The sequence below is a fragment of the Elaeis guineensis genome, chromosome 11 (assembly GCF_000442705.2).
Source record: "Elaeis guineensis isolate ETL-2024a chromosome 11, EG11, whole genome shotgun sequence".
In the NCBI taxonomy this organism is placed as follows: domain Eukaryota; kingdom Viridiplantae; phylum Streptophyta; class Magnoliopsida; order Arecales; family Arecaceae; genus Elaeis; species Elaeis guineensis.
Window position 1 is genome coordinate 36,981,350 of NC_026003.2, and position 24,710 is coordinate 37,006,059.

Here is a 24,710-nt window from a genome sequence, read left to right on the forward strand (position 1 = left end):
TGAAAGGTGATTTTCTAATTAGGTCCGTATGCTGGCCTGACCAACTTTGTTGGTGTCTAAGAAAAGCTACGGGGAGCGTCCCACCTATTAACCTAGCCAATTTGGTCTTATTAAATTTTGGACATAGATTGATTAGTGATGTAAACAGTACAAAGACCTTCCTTCAAACTTGGTCAGTAGAGTATGTCAAGATCTTAATGAGCTTATTGTACTATCCACAAAGCTTACTATAGAAATTGATATGATATCGATTAAGTACATATTGATGCTTATGGCATATTTGAATAGTATTATTTTGTTATGCTATCCACGAGGGCAGCATTGTTTAAGTTTGACCATATGAAATTGAAGGGTTTACTTAACTAGAATACTATAGTTTGTTATGCTATCTACAAGACTATATGTGATCTAGAGGCAAGAGAGAAAAATATTGAGAATTATAGAGGTATAATTGGTAAAGAGTTATTTACTTTTAAACTCATGAATGCTTATTGTGCTATCCACAAGATGTTTGTGAGGAATAGACATCTCAACCCCACTAAGAAACATAAGGATGTTTCTCAATTTTCATACTTGAGGGCTATGAAATTCGTTAACATAGTGAAAAAGAAAATTAGATGAAAGTCCTAACCTAGTTGTGCATGTCATCATGAGTTGTTTGCTTATATTATATTCTTATTATTATAGATTAACTACACATATGGCATCCTCACTATCACTTAGAGGCATACTAGATACAAATAAATTGACTGGACCTAACTATGTGGACTGGTTAAAAAACTTGAGAATAGTTCTTACTCAGGAGAAAGTCTCCTATATTCTGGATACACCTACACCAGATTCAATTGGGAAAGATGCTTTCGAGGAGGAAAGTGCCACATATAAGATGTGGAAAGATGACAGTGTGACTGCCAAATGCATCATGCCATCCTCCATAAGCAACAAGCTTCAGAGGTAGCATGAGGATATGGATGTTCCCTCTATACTCCTTAATCTTAAGGAGTTATATGGGAAACAAAGTCAAACTACCAAATATGATATATTTAAGTAATTGTTTCATGCCCACATGACTGAAGATACCTCTATGCAAACACATATCCTGAAGATGATTGATTTGATCACTTGTCTAAGACAATTAGGTTTTACCATGGATGGTGAACTTAGTCAGAATTTAATCTTGCAATCTCTCTCTGATACCTTCTCTTAGTTTATCATAAATTATCATATGAACAAACTGAATATTAGTCTGTCTGAGCTACTGAATATGCTGAAAATAGCAGAGATCTATTTTAAGGGCGAAAAGGCTCTGATTCTTCTTGTCGATAAGATCAACAAGAAAAAAAGACAAAAAAGGTTCTAAGAAAAAGTTAAACCCTAAGGCTGGGATCTTCAAGAAGAAGATGAAAAAGGTCTCCGCCAAAGGTACTTACTATCACTGTGGCAATGAGGACCACTAAAAGAGAAATTACAAGAAATACCTTACAACTGTGAAACCAGCAAATATTGTTAAAGATTTATATATGATACAAAACTAACTTATCATTAAGTACTTTAATTTCAGATTCTTAGATATTAGATACTGTCTGTGGTTCACACCTTCACAAATCATTGCAGGATCTGTAGGAAATAAAGAGTTTGAATAAGAGTGACTTCGAGCTGTTCGGTGCTAATGGAGAGTCCATTCAGATCGAAGCCGTGGGAATCAGGATATTGAAGTTGCCTTCGAGTAAAGTTTTGAAATTGAAGATCTGTTATTATATTTCTAATGTCATTAGAAATATTATTTCTATACTATTGTTATTGGAATAAGGTTTTGAAATAAAAGTAAAGAACAATGGTTGTTCTATATATTTTTCTAACAAATACTATGGAAATACTTATGTTGATAATGGTCTTTTGTTTCTATCACTTAATGATAATATACTTCATGTTGATAATGTGAAAAAAAAAAAGAGAGAGGATGTGAATGTCACATACCTCTGGCACGTTGACTTGGCCATATAAATGAGTCAAGAATTAACAAGTTATATAAAGATAAATTCTTTGATCCTTATGATTTTGAATTAAATGAAACTTGTGAATCTTATCTCATGAAAAAATGATTAAGACTCCATTTACTAGACATGGAGAAAGGGTGAGTGACATATTAGCCTTATATACATTGATATTTGTGGTCCAATATCGACTCAAGCCAGAAGTGGATACTCTTACTTCATCACATTTACTGATGATAAGTCTAGGTTTGGATATGTATATTTAATTAAAATATAAATCTGAAGTTTTGATAAATTTAAAGAGTATCAAAGAATGGTTGAGAAACAAACTGGTAAAAGTATTAAAGCTCTTCGATCTGATCAAGGAGGAGAATACTTGACTAGTGAGTTCTCCGATCATTTAAAATAAAATAGAATACTCTCTCAGTGGACACCTCCTTATACTCCATAATTAAATAAAATTATGGAAAGGAGGAATCACACCTTATTAGATATGGTGCGTGCGATCCATGATGTGTTTCACGGATCTTTTAATATCTTTTTGGAGATATGCTCTCGAGATTGCAGCATATGTTTTAAATGAAGTATCTTCTAAATCTATTTCTAGCACTCTGTATGAGTTATAGAAAGGAAAGAGATCCAGTCTTAAGCATCTTAAGATTTGGGGTTGCCCGACTTATGTGAAAAATATTGATGGACATAAGCTAGATGCTAGATCAGAAAAATATAAGTTTGTGGGTTATCCCAAAGAAAGTATAGGATACTACTTTTACCATCCTACTCAACAAAAGGTGTTTGTTGGTAGGCATACCGTTTTCTTAAAAAAAAAGTTTATCCAAGAAGGAGGCAATCGGTGGTTTATTGAACTTGAAAAAATTCAAAACCTACAATCCATCCAAGATTCACAAACTGATTCTCAACCAGATGTGCCCATTATTGAGGCACATCCACTACACACACCTTCTCTCTAAAAGTTAAGTAGAGTACATAATGTACCATTTAGATATGAGTTTGTCATTGAGAATGACAATACATCCCACATCATTGAGAATGATGATCCCACGACCTATTTGAAGAAAAAATAGATAGCTCAAAGCATGTATTTTAAAATTTTATAGTGAAATAATAAAAGATTAAATACTTTAATCTTTTAAACATATATTAAATCAGATCTAAACTACTATAAAAGATCTATGACATAAAAAAAATTACATATAAAATATGATATAAAATAAAAAATTACATCAATCACATCGATGCCCTGAATCTGATCTATCCTTTAGATCATATAGGTTGAGTTTAGAACTCATCACCTTTTCATAGGTCGATGATCTTTATTACTGATAGATATAGTACAAAGCTCTCACTAATGTTGAGCAGCCGCACAGGTTGTCCGGCCTCTACAGATCGTCCACTCGAAGCTCTGATCGGATCTTCCTTCGTGGGAGTGCTAGCTCGCATGGAAGGCTCTGGATGACTGATCCAAGCACCTTTCTTCGGATCTTCCAGACTCCTTCAGATCAGAAGATGAAACTTTACTAGGAGGTGATGGTGTGGAAGATTGGATGAGACTCACTCTTGTATTTTCTTCTCATAAAACCTAGAGTTGAAATCCTAGAACCTACAGCTCACGCCCGAGAGGAAAAACACTTCCTCTGTTTCTCATGCACGGAAGCCCAACCCACTCTCAACTTTTCACATCCTCACTCTCAACTTTTTCATATCAAAAATCACTCTTAATCTTGCACAAAACTAATCCCCTTTTAAGGTTGGCGTCCCATGGAAGATAAGGATAAGAAAGAGGTAGTTTTAGTTCAAATTTAAACGTTGGTTGATCCTTATCACCAATTTAAATCAAATTTGAATTACATTTTGAACCAAATTTTATCTTCATCTTATAAACTCAGAGAGGGGTTAACCAATATTAGGATGGTGCAAAAAATCTCATGCAAAAATGCTTTATACATGGAGAAAGGTGGTGGCGTGAAGAGGAGAGTCCAACTCAATTTGGACTCTAGGTTTTCATTCAAATTCAAATATTTTTTAACTCAAATTTAAATCAACTAATTTTCAATTCAAAAGGAATCAGATGAGGATGTGGAAAAAGCTTCTTAGTAAGAGAAAAATTATATAAAAATATTTCTCACATTAAGAATAAGAGGGTGCAGAGAAAGGAGATGCAAGGAATTCAAATTTGAATTATTTTCTCATCAATTAGATTCTTAACCCAACCAAATTAGGTGAAATCCAATTAGACCACTAAATCCAATCTAATAAGATAGCAAATAAATTTAATTAAATTTTAATTAAATTAAAAATTAATCAAGTTCGAGTCTTGATCATATCAGGAATTGAACATCTTTAGCGATTAGGTCATCTCATAACCTAATCGGGTCAAACCAAATTGAATCTAATTTAATTAGATTTGATCCAAAATTTAATGCTCAATCAAATTAAGTCCTGATCATATCAAAAATTAAATGTTGGAAAATATATCCCAAAAGTCAATTGTCAGCTTGTTGACGGTTGAGCAATCTTGTATTGTAATTGATTTGTTAATAAATAAAATATATTTTTAAAATTTTCATCATAAGTTTTCATCTTCTAATGAACTATGTTGTTGTGATAAAATTTGTAAGACTATTTAGGTTCGATAAAGAGAGGATTTATCAATCGGGTCAAACCAAATTGAATCCAATTCAATTAGATTTGATCCAAAATTTAATGCTCAATCAAATTAAGTCCTGATCATATCAAAAATTGAATGTTGGAAAATATATCCTAAAAGCCAATTGTCAGCTTGTTGACGGTTGAGCAATCTTGTATTGTAACTGATTTGTTAATAAATAAAATATATTTTTAAAATTTTCATCACAAGTTTTCATCTTCTAATGAACTATGTTGTTGTGATAAAATTTGTAAGACTATTTAGGTTCGATAAAGAGAGGATTTATCGATTAGTCCTTAAAACTGTTCACGACCAAATGATAGGCTGTTAATAAGGATGACAGCTTCTATCGAGCATAAGTCGCTGTAGGCCATATGGGTTGGTTGTCCTCTTAACTAAGGAGTGTGAAGATACTGGTATGGCATACAGGTGAGATATAAGGGTACATCATCGTTGAACATGACCAACTCCAGAGTATTCTGCTATCGAGAATGTCTCTGATGGGATATAGGTATAAGTGTCCCTTAGACTTAAGATCGCCTCAGTGACTTGCAAGCAACTCACTATGCTTTAGTACTGAACTAACTGAATTTTTAATTCAGTGACGGAAGACTTCTGGGCACAGTCAAGTACTTGCAAAGTTAGAGTGTGATTAAGATGTGATTGACCACTCTAAGAGTTGGAGAAGAATGAGTCACTATATTTCAATTTAGCAAAACCTTGATCAGGATAATCCATCAGATGGATTGGATATTTTAAAATATAATGTGGAGAACCTGATCAGAGTTGATAGTTGAACTCTGAAGTGTCCTATGAGTATTTTAGTCAAGAGGATGAATTATATGGGAACTATATCCACATGGGTTCTAAGGATGTTGTTCTACACATTCGACCTATCCGACCGTCGAGTACCATTGCTAGATGGTCACTTCGATTGGTGTAAAAATTTATTTCTATACTACTGACTTAGGTTTGAATCTATGAGATCACACACATTAGAGTTCATGATCTGATCAGATGGTTGATCAACGATTAAGAATCATTCTAGGGTTAAACGATCAATACGATTGACATTTAACCTAGTACAAGTGTTGCAGGAGGATCAATTAGTAATTTGATTGTTAATTGGCTTAATTTGATTAAGCCAATGAGCTAAAATTAAGTCTAATTAAATATAATTTAATTAGATTTAGTTTGGGCTTGATTGGATCAAGTCCAATTGGTTTATTGGATAAGCCAAGTGTAAGGAAATACTAGTCCTAGTTCAATTAGGACTTGGGTCAACCTAATTTCTAATTTATTTAGAAAATTAAATCAGATTTAAATCTAATTTAATCTGATTAAATTATATTTTTAATTGGGTTAAAACTTATTTTAATTAGGTTGATTTAATTTTGATTTGATTTGGTTTGAAAAATCAAATTTGAACAAGTCATAGATTGAATCCTAGTAAGACTAGGATTCCACCTTGCGCCACCTTAGCCCCCCACACCCACTCTCTCTTATTTTATACGACAAAAACTTTTCTCTCAGGCCTTCATGTATGCCTAAAGCTTTCCACTCTTTCTCTCTTACATGGAATGTGGTTGTGGACCAAATCAAAGTAGGAATTTATTTGGATTTCAAATTCTGTGAGATAGAATTTTAGGAAACCAAAACTCTTTCCTTATGGCACTGATTTTACTTAGATTTTTTTCTAAGATTTTTGTAGTTTTTATGGCATATATTGTGTGCCCTTTGCTGGTGCTCCATGGCAAAAAAGAAAGAGGGGGCACCCAAGAGTTGGGCACCCCTTGTCCTGCCCTGTTTGGATTTTTCTTGACTAGGTATTTGACCTAGACAAGGATTTTTCATATCTCTTTATTTAAGATGAATTTTTTCTTGAGATTTTTGTAAATTATAGAGAATTGAGAGTTCTTTGGAGTACATGAAAATCAGGGAGAAAGAGTGTAGGGGCATGGAGATATAATAGACACAAAACTATGTATCTGGGTTAGAGCAAAGAGAAGAAGAAGAGGGTCTTCTTCTAGGGTTGCTGTGTTCATCTCTTTCCTTCCTCCATCTGTGAGTTTTTTAAGAGTGTGTCATATTTAAAACTCTTTCTCCTACTTCTCATCTTTGAAAGAGTCTAAATCAAGAAGAAGGAGGCATCTGATTGACCATCGAAGAAGGATAAACATAGTACTAGCATACTATGCTGATTTTCTAGACCAGGATTTTTGATCATGATTCGTGGGCTCGTGTGGATGACTCCTAGAGGTCAGATGCATATGAAGCTCGCAACATCATCCTCAAGTCTAGATCAGCAAAGTTAGGACATCTAACTTGCAAGGTAATAGATCTGATCTATTATATTTTACATACATTAGAAGTAGTATAGAAACATGCTGATATGATCAACATGTAGTTCTTGCTTTTTATATTTTAATTTTTGATTTAATGTCATATAATAATCATATAATAGGATCTTAGATCTAAAAATTCTCTAATTTTATAAGATAAATTTTGATTTATTTTAGTCTTCCACTGTCTGATCTTGAAAAAGTTTCAAGATCTAACCCTGAAATCCTAGATTTGGTTTCTTCAATTGGTATCAGAGCCTAGGTTGTTTATTACATGATTATTTATACATGCTTAGATTATTTATTAGATTAAATCTAATTTATAATTTGATTGTTAAATCTAAAATTAAAATTTTTAGATCAATTACGAACTGTAGGTTGTCCTGCTGTAAGTTTTACCCCTTACAGTGCAAAGGTTGTCCTAGTTCATGTAAATCTATCTTCAATCATAAATTTATTAGATGTGATCTAGATTAAATTTATGATTTATTAGATTTAAAAGGTGTTTAAATCTAAAATAAAATCTCTTTGTTAATAATTTTTGCGCAAAGAACCATCATATATTTGTTTGAAAAATTTGTGCAGTTTAAAGTTGAAATTATTTTAATTACATGAACCTGTTTAGATTAGATCTAAAGTAGTTTCATGCTTATTTCACTCGTATTTTGATTATGAATCAAACATGCAACTTGGTTGGTAAAACCATATTGTAAAAATATTTTACAAATATGAAAATTATTTTCGAAAAAGCTGAACCCCAACTCTCAACCCAAAACTTAATTGAGAATTAAGAAGTTGTTTGATTAGGTTCTAGGATTGTGAATTGAAGAATCTAAGACACAAACCATAACACATTGGGTTAATGATTAGTGAAAATTTGGTCCATTAATTGGGTTAGACCTAAGGTTAGATTAAAGATGGACTTAATTAGAAAATTGACTAAATGTAATCAATTGTTGTCTTAGATTAGGTCAAGGATTCTCTAGATCAATTACAATAGTTGTAGTTGGTTAAGTCCATGTCTTTAACGAAAACCAAATGGACTTGATTCTTGGCTAAGCGGTCTAGCATGAACTGTTAAGTTGATCTAATCGAAATTAATTAAACTAGTTGGTGTCTAAGGTAAACCAGACTGGTGATTTTTAATTGGCAGCCCGCTTACCTGACCATTTCTGATGGTGTCTAAGGTAAGCTTTGGCAGACCCTCCCACCGATCGAGCTTATCTGACCTCTTGGTGAAATTATATTTTGATCGGATCACTTGACTATTCGAGCTGACCCATGTTAGCTAGGTAAATTAGTGTGACTGATTTAGGTGCTCCTAGACCAGCCTTTTTAATGGTCTCCCTTAAGCTGACTTGGTGAAGCCAGTGGAAGGATCATGATAAGCTGGTTCATCTGACCTCCACCTTTAAAATAATTAAATCCTCTAAAATTATTAGGTTCTTAAAATAAAATAGTTATGATGATAACTAGATCATAGCCTCCCATTAAATGGATGATAATGGGTCCATTAGTTGAATAATTATTGGAGGCCCAAAGGCCTGGTGCTTATCGGCTGATGAAATTATCATTCATAATATGATTTCTTGACTGCATCTTTCTAAATGGTGGTAAGGTTAGCCAACCAAAGTTGGGCCTAATCATTTATTGGCTAGATGGGCCAAGTATGGTCATGTTAATGGTTAGACCTAATCAGGCCTTTTCAGTGAAGGCCAAAGCCTACTGATTAGGGACTGGGGCAAAATTTAAATTACTAGAAATTATTTAGAGAAATAATTGGTTATGAACCTACCTTTAAATATATATGGATTGGCCAACCAAAGTTGGGCTTGTGTGCAGTCTAAGTGGATTCTAGTACCCACTAAAAAATTAGGATAATTCCTCGAATTGGAGGTAGAGGCTACCAATTCGAATAAAATAGTGGGAGAAACCTTTTGATTAAATTCCAAATCTTTAGGTTTAATAAATCAATTACTAATTAGGTTATGATTTTCCTTTGTACAGATATGGCCACTTTTCTATCACTCCGATCATTCTTAGACAATGAAAATTTGGTGGGATCCAACTTCGATAGTTGGTACCGAAAGTTGAAGATTGTCCTGGAGCATGAATGGATCCTATATGTGATAACGGATCCTGTATCTGAGGAGTCAGCTGCCAATGCACGTGGAACAGTCAGAGATACTTACCAGAAGTGGCTCAATGATCGAACCACAGTGTGTTGCATTATACTGGCTGCCATGAGCAATGAGTTCAGTCGCAGATTTGAGATGGCTCAGCCAAAGGACATGCTTCAAGTGTTGGAGGATGCTTTTGGCATACCTGATGACATAGAGAGGCACAAGACTAGTTACGCCATCTTCAACGTCAAAATATGGGATGGTGCCTCTGTCACTGATCATGTATTGTACATGATCGAGCTGATGGAGCGTTTGAGAAAGCTCGACTTTCCCTTGCATGAGTAGCTTGGGAAAGATGCAATACTGAACTTGCTGCCCAAGTCTTATCTCCCATTCCTCACTCATTATAGAATGACAAAGCCTGAAGTAAACTACCACGGGTTACTAGGGTTACTTCAGAACTTTGAGAAAGATCACCAACTCTACAAGGAGTCGATGAATTTAGTGGGAGGTTCGTCTTCTGGTTCTCAACCCTTTGAAAAAGGGAAGAAGAACAAGAAGAAAAAAGTGAAGAAGGTGCAAGTTCAGGCTAGGACATCAGTGCAGGGCCAGACCAGAAAGATCAAGTCAGATAAGAGTCAAGCTGAATGCTTCTTTTGCAAGAAGTGGGGGTATTAGAAGAGGAACTGTCCTCAGTACATTGCCTCCCTGGATCCGAACAGGCAGAGAAAGAAGCAAGCTATTGTTGGGCAAGGTATTTATATGATAACTCCTTATAATTTCTCTATTTGTGATATAACTGACCGGATATTGGATACTGGTAGCCCTTACCATATTTGTAATTCATTGTAGGGATTGCAGGTCAGTAGGAGATTCAAGCAAGGTGAGAGGTTTCTTAACGTTGGAGATGGAAGACCAGTTCTAGTTCTAACATTAGGAATCTTGAAACTTGTATTTGAGTCCTATACCGTTGTTCTTAATGATTGTCATTTCTGTCCCAGTTTCTTTTTAAATATTATTTCTGTAGGCCTTCTGACCAAAAATGATTATGAAATTTCAATAAAGAAACAAGTATGTAATATCATTATGAATGGTGTTACTATTTTTTATGGATATTTGAACAATGGTGTGTATATGTTATCATAACCTGTTAACATAATCTATTCTACTGACAAGCATCCTAGATTAGATAGTGTATCAGATATCTACTTATGGCACTGTAGGCTAGGTCATATAAACAAGAACAGGATAAATAAGTTGACTCAAGAGGGAATCCTCGAAGTCAGTGATTGTGAATCACTTCCAACCTGTGAGTCCTATCTTCTTGGTAAAATGATCAAGTCACTTTTTACTAGAAAAGGTGAGAGAGCTACTGAGCTCTTGGGCCTAGTACATACTGATGTATGCGGGCTCATGAGCATAAGTGCTAGAGGTGGATATTTCTACTTCATCACTTTCACAGATGATCTATCTAGATATGGATATGTCTATCTGATGAAACATAAGTCAGATTCATTTGAAATGTTCAAACGATTCTGAAGTAAAGTAGAAAAACAAACTGGAAGAGTATTAAAACTCTTCAGTCTGACCGAGAAGAAGAATACCTTTCTGGTGAGTTTCTCACATATCTAGGAGAGAATGGGATTCTCTCCCAATGGACTCCTCCCAGATCACCATAGCATAATGGTGTGTCTGAAGGAAAAATCAGACTCTGTTAAACATGGTCCGATCCATGATGGGTTTTGCCAGCTTTTCGATATTCTTTTAGAGATATACACTCAAATCGGTCTGTTATCTGTTAAATAGGGTTCTAAGTAAATCTGTAATTAAGACTCTATATAAGATATGGATAGGATGTAAGCCAGCACTTTCACACCTTAGGGTCTGGGGGTACCTGGCCTATGTCAAATGGTTAGTTACAGATAAACTTGGACCTAGGTCTAACAAATGCACATTCGTAGGGTACCCCAAAGAGACCAAAGGATATTTTTTCTATATGCTGATGAACAAAAGGTATTCGTCAGCCTTAAGGTAACCTTTTTAGAAAAGGAGTTCCTTGGTGAAGGAACCGTTGCCTCTAAGGTTGAACTTGATGAAGTTCAACAGGTAGAAGGACCGACACCAATAGCTGAACTTGAGTCAGATTTGATTAGATCAGATCTGGAGCCTAATGTACCTACACCATTAAGGCGATCTAGTAGACTACCGCGTCAGCCAGACAATACTATAGTTTCTTGGTCTGAGATGGTGATCCCATCGAACTCGATGAGAACGATGAGGATCCGATCACCTATATGGATCAATGCAGAGACTTGATTCTGAGAAGTGGCTTGAAGCCATGAAATCTGAAATGGAGTCCATGAAGGTCAACGATGTATGGACATTGGTTGACCCACCTGAAGGGGTTAAATCCATTGGGTGTAAATGGGTCTTCAAAAGGAAGAGGGGTGCAGACGGAAAGGTGGAGACCTATAAAGCCCATCTGGTTGCCAAAGGGTATCATCAATATTATGGTATTGACTATAACGAGACGTTCTCCCCTATGGCAATGCTCAAATCCATTCGGATAATGCTTGCAATAGCTGTCCATCTGGATTATAAAATCTGACAGATGGATGTAAAGATAGCTTTCCTGAATGGAGAGCTGACTGAAGAGATGTATATAATACAACCTGAGAGGTTTACATCCACAGATGAGTCCAAGGTGTGCAAGCTTCAGAGATCCATTTATGGATTGAAGTAAGCTTCTCGAAGTTCGAACATGTGTTTTGATAAGATGATCAAAACGTATGGCTTCATTAAGAATGGAAAAGAGCCCTACATCTATAAATGGGTAAATGATCTAGTTGTGGTATTCCTTGTCTTGTACATGGATGACATTCTCTTAATCAAAAATGACATCCCCACACTATAGGGAATAAAAGTTTGGTTATCATCACAGTTCTCCATGAAGAACTTAGGTGAAGCATCCTACATCCTAGGGACGAAGATCTATAGGGATAGATCTAAAAGGATGCTTGGGTTATCCCAGTCCATGTGAAGGAACCAGATCTAGGGTTTCAGGGTTAAATCTTAAAACTTTTTCAAGATCAGGCAGCGGAAGACTAAAATAAATCCAAATTTATTTTCTAAAACCAAAGAATTTCTATATATAAAATTTTATTACATAATTATTATATAGCATTAAATCAAAAATTAAAATATATAGAGCATGAACTACATATTGATCATATCAACATGTTTCTATACTACATCTAATGTATGTATTAAACAATAGATCAGATCTATTACCTTGCAAGTTAGACGTTCTAACCTTGCTGATCCGGGCTTGAGGATGATGTTGCAAATCGCACATGCATCCAGTCTCTAGGAGTCATCCACACGAACCCACGAATCTCGACCAGAAGTCCTGCTTCAGGAAATCAACACAGTATGCTAGTACTGCACTGATCCTTCTTCGATGGTTGATCAGGTGCCTCTTTCTTCTTGATTTAGACTCTTCCAAAGATGAGAAGTAGGAGGAGGAGTTTTAGATCTGAGATACTCTCAGAAAACTCAAGATGGAGGAAGGAAGAGATGAAACTAACAACCCTAGAAGAAGACCCTCTTCTTCTTCTCTTTACTCTCTCCTAGACACCTGTCTTGTGTCTATTATATCTCCATGACCAAAGATATTTCTCTTGATTTTTAGATACCCAAAGGTCTCTCAAATATCTATATTCACCAAAATTTTATGAAGAAACTCATTTTTAGAGAGAGATATGATAGAGTCCTTATCTAGGTCAAATACCTAGTCAAGGCTTATCCAAACATGGCAAGATAAGGGGCACCCAACTCTTGGGCTCCTCCTCCTTATTTTCATGCATGGACTTCCAACAAATGGTGAACAATGTGTGCCCTAAAAGTCACAAAAATTTAAAAAAAATCTGGATAAATTTAGTGCAAAAAAGAAAGAGTTTTGGATTTCTAAAAGTCTATCTCATAGAATTTGAAATCCAAACTTATTCCTACTTTGATTTGATCCACAACCACTTTCCATGTATGAAAGAAGAGAGGAAGCCTTTTGGATGTGAAAAAGACCTGGGAGAGGGCTTTTGTCACACAAAATAAGAGAGGATTGGCGTGGAATAAGAGAGAGGGTGTGGGGGGGCTTATGTGGCGCAAGGTGGAATCCTAGTCTTACTAGGATTCTATCTTATGACTTGTTTTAATTTGGTTTCTCAAATCAGATCAAACCAAAATTAAATCAACTCAATTAAAATAGATCTCAACCTAATTAAGAATTTAATTTAATCAAATTAAATTAGATTTAAATCTGATTTAATTTTCTAATCAAATTAGAAATTAGGTTGACCCAAGTCCTAATTGAACTAGGACTTGTTTTTTCCTTGCACTTGGCTTATCCAATAAACCAATTGGACTTGATCCAATCAAGCCTAAACTAAATCTAATTAAATTATATTCAATTAGACTTAATCTCAGCCCATTAGCTTAATCAAATTAAGCCAATTAGTAATTGAATTGCTAATCGATCCTCCTGCAACACTTGCACTAGGTTATATGTCAATCGTATTGATCATTTAACCCTAGAACGATTCTTAATCGTTGATCAACCATTGGATCGGATTACGAACTCTAATGTGTGTGACCTCATAGGTTCGAACCTAAGTCGATAGTATAGAAATAAATTTCTGTACCAATCGAAGTGACCATCTAGCAATGATACCCGACGACTAGATAGATCGAATGTGTAGAACAACATCCTTAGAACCATGCGGATATAGTTTCCATATAATTCATTTCCTTGACCAAAATGATCATAGGACACCTCAGAGTTCCACTTCAACTCTGATCAGGTTGTCCACATTGTATTTCAAAATATCAAATCCATCTAATGGATTATCCTGGTCAAAATTTTGCTAAATTGAAATACAGTGACTCATTCTTCTCCAACTCTTGGAGTGGTCAATTCTATCTCGATCACACTCTGACATCGCAAGTACTTGACTATGCCCAGAAGCTTTCTGTCACTGAATTAAAAATTCAGTTAGTCCAGTACCAAAGCACAGTAAGTTGCTTACAAGTCACTGAGGTGATCTCAAGTCTAAGGGATACTTATACCTGTATCCCATCAGAGACATTCTCGATAGTAGAATGCTCTGGAGTTAGTCACGTTCAATGACGATGTATCCTTACATCTCACCTATATGCCATACCAGTGTCTCCACACTCCTTGAATAAGAGGACAACCAACCCATATGGCCTACAGCAACCTATGCTCGATAGAAGCTGTCACTTTATTAACAATCTATCATTTGGTCGTGAACAGTTTTAAGGACTAGTCGATAAATCCTCTCTTTATCGAATTTGAATAGTCCTAATGACTTCATCATAACAATGGAGTTCATTAGAAGATGAAAGCTTATGATGAAAATGCCAAATATATTTTATTTATTAACAAATCAATTACCATACTTGGTTGCTCAACCATCAACAACTTGACGATTGGCTTTTGGACATATTTTCCAACAACTCTCACTTATCCTAAAGCCACTCGATATAATATCTAATATCCATCTTCGACTTGTGGTTGTCAAACTCTTTTATCGCCAGGGCTTTAGTGAAGGGGTCAGCCAGGTTCTCTTTTCCATCGATCTTCTGAAGGTCGATGTCACCTCGATCCACGATCATCCGGATCAAGTAGAAGCGGTGCAAAATGTGCTTCATCTGTTGGTGTGCTTTGGATTCCTTCGCCTGAGCTATGGCACAAGTGCTGTCGCAGTAGGGCAGGACTGGACCATCGAGGGAGGGTACTACTCCGAGCTCGGTGATGAATTTCCTCAGCCACACAGCTTCCTTCGTGGCATCCAATGCTGGGATGTACTCCGCTTCACAAACAGAATCTGCCACAGTATGCTGTTTGGAACTCTTCCAGCAGATAGCTCCATCATTCAGAGTAAAGATATAACTCGACATGCTTCTGCTGTCATCATGGTCAGATTGAAAGCTGGAGTCTGTGAATCCCACAAGTTTCAGATTTGACTTGCCATAAACCAACCATTGGTTCTTAGTATTGCTCAAATACTTAAGGATGGTTTTAACCACTTTCCAGTGGTTTTCTCTAGGATCAGATTGGTATCTATTCACTACTCCTAGTGAGTATGCCACATCTGGTCTTCATGTCATGGCATACATGATAGATCCCATAGTCGAAGTATATGGGACTCTACTTATACGCTCTCTCTCTTTAGGAGTTGTTGGACAATCTTCTTAGAGAGAAAAATTTTATGTTCTATCGGTAGATAGCCCTTCTTGGAATTCTCCATGCTGAACCTCTTCAGCATAGTGTCTATGTACGTGGACTGGAATAACTCAAGCATCTTTTTAGATCTATCCCTATAGATCTTTATCCCTAGGATGTAGGATGCTTCACCCAAGTCCTTCATGGAGAACTGTGATGACAACCAAACTTTTATTCCCTGTAGTGCGGGGATGTCATTCCTGATTAAGAGAATGTCATCCACATACAAGACAAGGAATACCATAACTGGATCATTTGCCCATTTATAGAAGCAAGGCTCTTCTCCATTCTTAACGAAGAAATATGCTTTGATCACCTTATCAAAATGCATGTTCCAACACCGAGAAGCTTGCTTCAATCCATAAATGGATCTCTAAAGCTTGCACACCTTGGACTCATCTGTGGATGTAAACCTCTCAGGTTGTATCATATACATCTCTTTGATCAGCTCTCATTCAGGAAAGCTATCTTTACATTCATTTGCCAGATCTCATAATCCAGATGGACAGCTATTGCAAGCATTATCTAAATGAATTTGAGCATTGCCACAGAAAAAAATATCTCATCATAGTCAATACCATAACGTTGATGATACCCCTTGACAACCAGACGGACTTTATAGGTCTCCACCTTTCCATCTGTGCCCATTTTCTTTTTGAACACCCATTTACACCTAATAGGTTTAACCCCTTTAAGTGGGTCAACCAATGTCCATACATCGTTGACCTTCATGGACTCTATTTTGGATTTCATGGCTTCAAGCCATTTCTTAGAATCAGATCTCTGTATTGCATCCATATAGGTGATCGGATCCTCATCATTCTCATCGAGTTCAATGGGATCACCGTCCCGGATCAAGAAATCGTAGTATCTATCTGGCTGATGCGGTACTCTACCGGATCACCTTAATGGTGCAGGTACATTGGGCTTCAGATCTGATCTAATCAAATCTGACTCAGGTTCAGCTATTGGTGTCGGTCCTTCTACCTGTTAAACTTCATCAAGTTCAACTTTAGAGGCAACGGTTCCTTCACCAAGGAACTCCTTTTCAAAAAAGATTGCCTTAAGGCTGACGAACACCTTTTGTTCATCAGCATGGTAGAAAAAATATCTTTTGGTCTCTTTGGGGTACCCTATGAATGTGCATTTGTCAGACCTAGATCCAAGTTTGTCTGTGACTAATCATTTAACATAGACCGGGTACCCCCAGACCCTAAGGTGTGAAAGTGCTGACTTACGCCCTATCCATATCTCATATGGAGTCTTAATTATAGACTTACTTAGAACCCTATTTAACAGATAACAGGTCGATTTGAGTGCATACCCCAGAAGGATATCGGCAAGCTGGCAAAACCCATCATGGATCGGACTATGTCTAACAGAGTCTGATTTCTCCTTTCAGACACACCATTATGCTATGGTGTTCCTGAAGGAGTCCATTGGGAGAGAATCTCATTCTCTCCTAGATATATGAGAAACTCACTAGAAAGATATTTCCCTCCTCGGTCAGATCGAAGAGTTTTAATACTCTTCCCAATTTATTTTTCTACTTCACTTCGGAATCATTTGAACATTTCAAATGAATCCGACTTATGTTTCATCAGATAGATATATCCATATCTGGATAGATCATCCGTGAAAGTTATGAAGTAGAAATATCCACCTTTAGCACTTGTGCTCATGGGCCCGCATACATCAGTATGTACTAGGCCCAAGAGCTCAATAGCTCTCTCACCTTTTTCAGTAAAAGGTGACTTGGTTATTTTACCAAGAAGATAAGACTCACAGGTTGGAAGTGATTCACAATCACTGACTTCGAGGATTCCCTCTTGAGTCAACCTATTTAATCTGTTCTTGTTTATATGACCTGGCCTACAGTGCCATAAGTAGATATCTGACACACTATCTAATCTAGGGTGCTTGCCAGTTGAATAGACTACATTAATAGTTGTGATAATATATACACACCATTGTTAAAATGTCAATAAAAAATAGTAACACCATTCATAATGATATTACAAACTTGTTTCTTTATTGAAATTTCATAATCATTTTTGGCCAGAAGGCCTACAGAAATGATATTTAAAAAGAAACTGGGACAAAAATAACAATCATTAAGAACAATGATATAGGATTCAAATACAAGTTTCAAGATTCCTAATGCTAGAACTGGTCTTCCATCTCAACGTTTAGGAACCTCTCGCCTTACTCAAATCTCTTACTGACCTACAACCCCTGCAACGAATTGCAAATATGGTAAGGGCTATCGGTATCCAATACCCAATCAGTTATATCACAAATAGAGAAATTACAAGGAGTTATCATATAAATACCTTGCCCAGTAATAACTTGTTGCTTTCTCTGCCTGTTCGGGTCCAGGGAGGCAATGTACTGAGGACAGTTCCTCTTCCAGTGCCCTCATTTCTTGCAAAAGAAGCATTCAGCTTGACTCTTATCGGGCTTGATCTTTTGGTCTGGCCCTACACTGATGCCCCAGCCTGAACTTACACATTTTTCACCTTCTTCTTCTTGTTCTTTTTTTCTTTCTTAAAAGGTCGAGAATCAGAAGACGAACCTCCCACTAAGTTCACCGACTCCTTGTGAAGTTGGTGATCCTTCTCAAAGTTCTGAAGCAACCCCAGTAACCCATGGTAGTTCACTTCAGGCTTTGTCATTCTATAATGAGTGAGGAATGGGAGATAAGACTTGGGCAGCGAGTTTAGTATTGCATCCTTCCCAAGCTGCTCATGCAAGAGAAAGCCGAGCTTGCTCAATCGTTCCATCAGCTTAATCATGTACAATACATGATCAGTGATAGAGGCACCATCCTGCATTTTGGCGTTGAAGATGGCACAACTAGTCTTGTGCCTCTCCACTCATCGGGTGTGGCAAAGGCATCCTCCAACACTTGAAGCATGTCCTTTGGTTGAGCCATCTCAAATCTGCGACTGAACTCGTCGCTCAGGGCAGCCAGCATGATACAGCACACCGTGGTCCGATCACTGAGCCACTTCTGGTAAGTATCTCTGACTGTTCCATGGATATTGATAGTTGGCTCCTCAGGTGCAAGATCCATTATCACATATAGGATCCGTTTATGCTCCAGGACTATTTTCAGCTTTCGATACCAGCTACCGAAGTTGGGTCCCATCAACTTATCATTGTCCAACAATGATCGGAGCGATAGAAAGTGGCCATATCTTCCAAAGGAAAACCATAACCTAATTTGTAATTGATTCATTAAACCTAAAGATTTGGACTTTAATCAAAATGATTCTCCCACTATTTTATTCGAATTGGTAGCCTCTATCTCTAATTCGAGGAATTATCCTAATTCCTTAGTGGGTACTAAAATTCACTTAAACTGCACACAAGCCCAACTTTAGTTGGCCAACCCATGTACATCTAAGGGTAGGTTCATAACCGATTGTTTCTCTAAATAATTTTTAGTAATTTTAATTTTTCTCTAGAAACCTAATCAGTAGGCTTTGGCCACCACTGTAAGGATCCGGTTAGGTCCAACCATTAACATGACCATACTTGATGCATCTAACCAACGAATGATTAAGCCCAACTTTTGTTGGCTCACCTAACCACCATTAGAGAGATACTTCCAAGTCGTCATATGATGAGTGATAATTCCATTAGTCAACAAGCACCAGGCCTTTGGGTCTGCAATGATTATTGAGTTAATGGACTCATTATCAAACACCTTAATAGGAGGCTATGATTCAGTTATCTCCATAACTTTATCATTTTAAGGACCTAATAATTTTAGAGGATTTAAATGATTTAGAGGATGAGGTCAGATGAACCAGCTTATCATGATCCTCCCACTGGCTTCACCAAGTCAGCTTAAGGGAGACCATTAAAAGGGTGGTCAAGGAGCACCTAAATCAGTCACACTGATTTACCTAGCTGATATGGGTCAGCTCGAATAGTCAAGTGATCCGATCAAAATATAATTTCACCAAGAGGCCAGGTAAGTTCGATCGGTGGGAGGGTCGGCCAAAGTTTGCCTTAAATACCATAAAAAATTACCAGATAAGTGGGCTCCCAATTAAAAACCACCGATCTGGTTTACCTTAGACACCAACTAGTTTAATTAGTTTCGATTAGATCAACCTAAAGTTCATGCTAGACCGCTTAGCCAAGAATCGTCCATTTGGTTCTCGTTAAAGATATGGACTTGACCAACTATAACTATTGTAATTGATCTAGAGAATCCTTGACCTAATCTAAGACAACAATTGATTAGATTTAGTCAATTCTATAATTAAGTCCATCTTTAATCTAACCATTGGTCTAACCCAATTAATGGACCAAATTTCCACTAACCCATTAACCCAATGTTTATGGTTTGTGTCTTAGGTTCTTCAATTCACAATCCTAGAACCTAATCAAACAACTTCTTAATTCTTAATTAAGTTTTGGGCTGAGGGTTGGGTTCGACTTTTCAAAATAATTTTTATTTTGTAAAATAATTTTATTGCATGTTTGATTCATAATCAAGATGTAAATAAAATAAACATGAAACTACTTTAGATCTAATCTAAACAGGTTCATGTAATTGAAATAATTTCAACTTTAAACAATTTCTTTACACAAAAATTATTAACAAAGAGATTTTATTTCAGATTTAAATACCTTTTAAATCTAATAAATCATAAATTTAATCTAGATCATATCTAACAAATTTATGATTAAAGATAGATCTACACGAACTAGGACAACCTTTGCACTGTAAGGGGTAAACCTTACAGCAGGACAACCTTGCAGTTCGTGATTGATCTAAAATTTTAATTTTAATTTAATAATCAGATTATAAATTAGATCTAATCTAAGAGATAATCTAAGCATGTATAAATAATCATGTAATAAATAACCTGGACTCTGATACCAATTGAAGGAACCAAATCTAGGATTTCAGGATTAGATCTTGAAACTTTTTCAAGATCAGACAGTAGAAGACTAAAATAAATTAAAATTTATTTTTTAAAACTAAGAATCTCTAGATCTAAAATTCTATTACATGATTATTACATAGTATTAAATCAAAAATTAAAATATATAGAGCATGAACTACATGTTGATCATATCAACATGTTTCTATACTACATCTAATGTATGTATTAAACAATAGATCAGATCTATTACCTTGCAAGTTAGACATTCTAACCTTGCTGATCCGGGCTTGAGGATGATGTTGCAAACCGCACATACATCCGATCTCTAGGAGTCGTCCACACGAGCCCACGAATCTCGACCAGAAGTCCTGCTTCAGAAATCAGCACAGTATGCTAGTACTGCGCTGATCCTTCTTCGATGGTTGATCAGGTGCCTCCTTCTTCTTGATTTGGACTCTTCCAAAGACAAGAAGTAGGAGAAGTTTCAGATCTAAGATACTCTCAGAAAACTCAAGATGGAGGAGGGAAGAGATAAAACTAACAACCCTAGAAGAAGACCTCTTCTTCTTCTCTTTACTCTCTCCTAGACACCCTATCTTGTGTCTATTATTCTCCATGACCCAAAGGTCTTTCTCTCTGATTTTTGAATTTCCCAAAGGTATCTCAAATCTCTATGTTTATCAAAAATTTTATGAAGAAACTCATTTTGTAGAGAGAGATATGATAGAGTCCTTGTCTAAGTCAAATACCTAGTCAAGGCTTATCCAAACATGCAAGATAAGGGCGCCCAACTCTTGAGCTCCTCATCCTTATTTTTATGCATGGATCACTAACAAAGGGTGCACAATGTATGCCCTAAAAATCACAAAAATCTCAAAAAAATCTGAATAAATTCGATGCAAAAAGGAAAGAGTTTTGGATTTCTAAAACTCTATCTCATAGAATTTGAAATCCAAACTTATTCCTACTTTGATTTGATCCACAACCACTTTCCATGTATGAAAGAAGAGAGGAAGCCTTTTGGACGTGGAAAGACCTGGGAGAGGGCTTTTGTCACACAAAATAAGAGGGAATTGGCATGGAATAAGAGAGAGGGTGTGGGGGGGGCTTATGTGGCGCAAGGTGGAATCCTAGTCTTACTAGGATTCTATCTTATGACATGTTTTAATTTGATTTCTCAAACCAAATCAAACCAAAATTAGATCAACCTAATTAAAATAGATCTTAATCCAATTAAAAATTTAATTTAATCAAATTAAATTAGATTTAAATCTAATTTAATTTTCTAATTAAATTAAAAATGAGATTGACCCAAGTCCTAATTAAACTAAGACTAGTTTTTTCTTGCACTTGGCTTATCCTATAAACCAATTGGACTTAATCCAATCAAGCCCAAACTAAATCTACTTAAATTATATTCAATTATACCTAATCTCAGCCATTGGCTTAATCAAATTAAGCCAATTAGCAATCAAATTGCGATTCGATCCTCCTGCAATACTTGCACTAGGTTAAATGTCAATCGTATTGATTATTTAACCCTAGAACGATTCTTAATCATTGATCAACCATTCGATTGGATCATGAACTCTAATGTGTGTGACCCATAGGTCCAAACCTAAGTCCGTAGTATAAAAATAATTTTTGTATCAATCGAAGTGACCATCTAGCAATGTTACCCGATGATCGATAGGTCGAATGTGTAGAACAACATCCTTAGAACCCATGCGGATATATTTTCATATAATTCATCCTCTTGACCAAAATGATCATAGGATACCTCAGAGTTCAACTGTCAACTCTGATCAGGTTGTCCACATTGCATTTCAAAATATCAAATCCATCTGTTGGATTACCCTGGCCAAGGTTTTGCTAAATTGAAATATAGTGACTTATTTTTCTCCAACTCTTGGAGTGGTCAATTCTATCTCGATCATATTCTGACTTTACAAGTACTTGACTATATCTAGAAGCCTTCTGTTACTGAATTAGAAATTCAGTTAGTCCAGTACCAAAGCACAGTGAGTTGCTTGCAAGTCACTGAGATGATCTCAGGTCTAAGAGATACTTATACCTATATCCCATCCGAGATATTCTTGACAGTAGAATACTCTGGAATTGATCATGTTCCATGATGATGTACCCTTATACCTCACCTGTATGCCATACCAGTGTCTCCACACTCCTTGGTTAAGAGGATAACCAAACCATTTGGCCTACAGCGACCTATGCTCGATAGAAGCTTCATCTTTATTTACAATTGGCCGTGAACAGTTTTAAGAACTAATTAATAAATCCTCTCTTTATCAAATCTGAATAGTCCTAAGGACTTCATCATAACAACGGAGTTCATTAAAAGATGAAAGCTTATGATGAAAATACCAAATATATTTTATTTATTAACAAATCAATTACCATACTTGGTTGCTCAACCGTCAACAGCTTGACGATTGGCTTTTGGAACATATTTTCTAACACCATGTAAATAGACACTGTGCTGAATAGGTTCAGCATGAAAAATTCCAAGAAGGGCTATCTACCGATAGGCCATGGAATATCTCTCTCTAAGAAGGATTGTCCGATAACTCCTGAAGAGAGAGAGCATATGAGTAGAGTCCCATATGCTTCGGTCGTGGGATCCATCATGTACGCCATGACATGTACAAGGTCAGATGTGGCATACTCACTAGGAGTAGTGAGTAGATATCAATTTGATCCTGGAGAAAATCACTGAAAAGTGGTTAAAGCCATCCTTAAGTATTTGAGAAATACTAAAGACCAATGGTTGGTTTATGGCGAGACAAATCTGAAACTTGTGGGGTTCACAGACTCCATCTTTCAATCTGACTATGATGACAGCAGAAGCATGTCGGGTTATATCTTTACTCTGAATGGTGGAGCCATCTGCTGGAAAAGTTCTAAGCAGCATACTGTGGCAGACTCTATTTGTGAGGCGGAGTACATCGCAGCATCGGATGCCGCAAAAGAAGCTGTGTGGCTAAGAAAATTCATCACCGAGCTCGAGTAGCACCCTCCCTCGATGGTCCGATCCTACTCTACTGCGACAGCACTAGTGCCATAGCTCAGGCAAAGGAATCCAAAGCACACTAACGGACGAAGCATATTTTGTACCGCTTTCACTTGGTCTGAGAGATCGTAGATCGAGGTGACGTCAACCTTCAGAAGATTGATGGAAAGGAGAACCTGGCCGACCCCTTCACTAAAGCCCTGGTGATAAAGGAGTTCGACAACCACAAGTCGAAGATGAGAATTAGATACTGTGCTGAGTGGCTTTAGGACAAGTGGGAGTTATTGGAAAATATGTCCCAAAAGCCAATCGTCAGCCTGTTGACGGTAGAGCAACCTTGTATTGTAATTGATTTGTTAATAAATAAAATATATTTTTGATATTTTCATCACAAGTTTTCATCTTCTAATGAACTCCATTATTGTAATGAAGTCATTAGGACTATTTAGGTTCGATAAAGAGAGGATTTATCGATTAGTCTTTAAAACTGTTCATGATCAAATGATAGGCTGTTAATAAGGATGACAACTTCTATCAAGCATAGGTCACTGTAGGCCATATAGATTGGTTGTCCTCTTAACCAAGGAGTATGGAGGCACTGGTATGGCATACAGGTGAGATGTAAGGGTAATCATCATTGAACATAACCAACTCTAGAGCATTCTGCTATCGAGAATGTCTCTGATGGGATATAGGTATAAGTGTCCCTTAGACCTGAGATCGCCTCAGTGACTTGCAAGCAACTCACTGTGCTTTGGTACTGGACTAACTGAATTTCTAATTCAGTGATGGAAGGCTTCTGGGCATAGTCAAGTACTTGCAAAGTCAGAGTGTGATTAAGATGGGATTGACCACTCCAAGAGTTGGAGAAGAATGAGTCACTGTATTTCAATTTAGCAAAACCTTGGTCAGGATAATCCATCATGTGATTTTGATATTTTGAAATACAATGTGGACAACCTGATCAGAGTTGACAGTTGAACTTTGAGGTGTCCTATGAGCATTTTGGTCAAGAGGATGAATTATATGAAAACTATATCCGCATGGGTTCTAAGGATGTTGTTCTACACATTCGACCTATCCAGCTGTCAGGTACCATTGCTAGATGGTTAGTTCGATTGGTACAAAAATTTATTTCAGTGCTACCAACTTAGGTTCAGACCTATGAGGTCACAAACATTAGAGTTCACAATCCGATCGGATGGTTGATCAACGATTAAGAATCATTCTAGGGTTAAACGATCAATACGATTGACATTTAACCTAGTGCAAGTGTTGCAGGAGGATCGATTAACAATTTGATTGCTAATTGGCTTAATTTGATTAAGCCAATGGGTTAAAATTAAG